Raw genomic sequence first — 3,353 nt, 5'->3', positions numbered from 1 at the left:
GACTTGTTGGACAACATCACTATTTAAACTATATATTTTGACATTAACAAGATGTGAATAGTCACAACTCAAATTTTGAAAATGCACATTTCCTTAAAATCATCATGAAGCTCATTATATCCAAAAATCACACATGAAATAGAAACCAATAGCTCTATAGAGACTAGCAATTTCTTAAGTTTACTAATTGATGGATTCTAGAGAAACAAATGTATTTCTTCAATAGAAAGACAAAACAACGCACAAGTATATCTATTAGTTCAACTTTATATAAGTTTAAATATCTACTCGTGCACACCCAAAATTGAAGGATATAAATGTTAGCTGAGACCAAATTGAAGAACACGCTTATATATTATGTCTTTTGTATTCACAGACATGACCATTTAAGGATTGGCGATGACCTTAATGCAAGTTTCTATCTTTCAGACCACAAAACCAAGAAACAGTAAAAACAGAGAAAATCCATCCTTCCACGTTGCAATCCATGCAGACAAGTAGTAGTAGTAGTAGATTAGTTGTTCCTAGCATCAGCATTCACGTCCTGAAAGTTCAATAGTACATAGTATCAGTTAGCAATTCACACGCAAACATCACTTCCATTAGAAAATTCAGCGTTATTTAAGCAAAGAGACGAGTTCCATTTCCCTGCAAACACCATTGATACATGTTGTCAAAGTTGCTTCCATTCAACTTCTAAGCAATGGACACAAATCAAATAAACCGCTGTAAACTAAATCTGATGTCTAGATGAAAAGTGATGCAACATCAAGCGGTTGTCATGCTGATCCTATATATTATGCTGCCAATAAAAGAGTAACTTGTTAAGAATTTACACATACATTGCAGGCCAATAAGTTCTTGGCCTTCGCTATATGTCTCTCTTGTTTCCGCAATTAATGATCCACAGGGACATAAAACAACAAATTAAACCACAATATAACGCGATGCAAGATTTCCATGTCTCTGAATGCTCTTTATTCTCACTCGATTTAGGGGCATAACATCTCCCTTAACATCCATTATAACACAAACAAATGTACCGTCGTTAACTTATCTGATGTCTAAGATGGAACATGGTGCAACCTTAAGTGGTATACATGATCTACAATTAATACCAAAAAGGATAAAAACGTTAAGAATGAATTACAAGCATTACTTATTCTTATCCAACATTTTATGCTACCAAAAATGGGTAAATTAGTTGATTTAGAGCTGGAGTTTAATGTAGAAACCATCCTCTCCTCTCTAGTTCCAGTAAATCCAACTCGCAAAGAAATTTCATATTACACATTTTGGCTTCTTTCCTTTTTCTCCTCCATATCATTTCACTAATGCACAACAATAAGTTATCTAAATTTAATGGATCACAAAATATGCAAATCAACAAATTGAACCACAATTACACTAATATGCAAGTCAATCAAATTCTTGGCGTTGTTTACTTACAAGGACTAGCTATTTTTCCTCATTATAGGTTGGTTATAGTATAACAAGTGGATGTTGCTCTTGGAAATTCTTTAAGCCGGGGCTTTTATCTCTCACTCGGTGATACATAACATCACACATATTTTAACTTTACTGTTGTAAAATATACAACAGAACATACAAAAGTTCTTTCTTTAAAGTCAAATTTAGATACTCTGAACATGATAAAATAATTGTTATTCAAAGTAACAAAAATGTTGAGTGCCATTTAGGTTGAGGATGAAGACACCAAGCACTTCAACCAAATAACTATTCTTCCAAGAAAATTGTTATCTCCGTGAAGCAAAAAAGAAAATAACACTAACAAGACCTCCAAGAGGATATGGTTCAGATAGGCGTAGTATGTAATATCTCGTTCTATACTTGAAAAGAAACAGAGTATAACAACACTTGAGAGATGTACAGAGAAGTCTTACTATTAATTACACAATTGTCTTCATCAGAGCTATTTCAACTTCCTCCGTTGTTGCATCCTTGATTTCTTCCGTTGAAAAAAGGGCAAAACTAGGCTTTCTATGTAGATGCTTGCCTTATAGTCATAGTGGGTAACCTCTAGATGTGGGCTTCGTTGTACGATTGAGTGATGATCCCTTGGATTGTAAATCATGAAAGTTGAGCCAAACTGAAACAAAATTTCACCTTTATTTGACATGCAAAAGAATAGACAATGATAACCGATCATAGGATCACAAGGAATATTGATGTTATACATCTTTATCCAAGATTTTTTTAACCCCATACTCCTTCAAAACCCACACGTCAACGTGAATTCTTTGATAATTACAAAACACAGAAAGATCACTTTCCAAAACTCCCAGGGTCCAACAAAAATCTCTTTCTCCATAGTAGGGTTGTTGCACTTTTCCCCATGTCCTATCAGCCAAATCAAAAGAAATGATGTCCGAACCAGAAGTATAATAAATATCATTAGCCCAAAGAATTTTCCCATTCACAAACATACCCGACTTAGTACATATGTTCCCAGTCTCAAAATCTTCTATACTTGTCCAAGAGTTACTATTTAGACTATACATTTTAACCTTAACAAGAAATGAATAGGCATAACTCTCGTTATGGAACCCAACCACTACCTTATAATCACGATGAACCTCATCAAATCCAAAACCATACATGGAATGGCAACCAGAACACCATTTATCTCTACAATCAGGCAATTTCTTGAACTTCCTAATTGATGGATTCCATATAAACAAATATCTTTTTTGCAATAACAAGACAAATCAATCCATTCATAGAACCCACAATCTCAACAGATCCTAGGATACTCCAAGTTCAATGCCTCAGTAACTGAGCCATTAATTAAAGAACTAACAGAACAATCCTTAAGATTGTACTTAGGTTGATTAAAACTCAGCATAAGCCTATGGTGAGTGAAATCCTCGTTATTAGCAGATTTACTGAGATGGGTGTTCATAAATTCAGGTCTAGAGATTAAATCAAGCCAGGATTTTAATACAGACCTGAATTTCAAGAGAGATTTCACCGGAAGCCTCAAGAGGATTTCAGTGATGAGCTCTGCTGGCAGAATAGGAATTGTCATAAAAACTGAATCTTTAATTGAAGTGAGAGGCAATTGAGCAGAGTTAGTGCATTTTATTCGTTTTGGTGTAGATCGGACGCTTCGTCTCCCTCAGATTCTGCCATTAGAGTTGCAGTAATTTGAGCTCTTGGAGAAGAACTACAACGTTTTGATGTTTAGGAGGTTTTTTGGTTAGGCGGGAAGATTACTTTATTTTCCATCGTCTTGTGAAGAACGACGTCGTTTTGCATGCTTAAGGAATTGGTATATTATGTAGTCAATATCCAAAATTAGGGATTTAACTATTTTACGTTTATCTTTTTTA

At 34.5% G+C, this 3,353-nt stretch overlaps 1 pseudogene; it reads right to left on the bottom strand.

The window, feature by feature from the left end:
* Positions 1-514: 514 nt before the first annotated feature.
* On the bottom strand, positions 515-3,153 carry LOC125823126 (F-box/kelch-repeat protein At3g23880-like; annotated as a pseudogene).
* Between the last annotated feature and the right edge of the window lie 200 nt (positions 3,154-3,353).

This window comes from Solanum verrucosum, unplaced genomic scaffold (assembly GCF_900185275.1).
Source record: "Solanum verrucosum unplaced genomic scaffold, falcon-dt-bn FXZP01000199.1, whole genome shotgun sequence".
NCBI lineage: Eukaryota > Viridiplantae > Streptophyta > Magnoliopsida > Solanales > Solanaceae > Solanum > Solanum verrucosum.
Note: the sequence above shows the minus strand (reverse complement) of the source record. Positions and strands in the feature narration are given on the sequence as shown.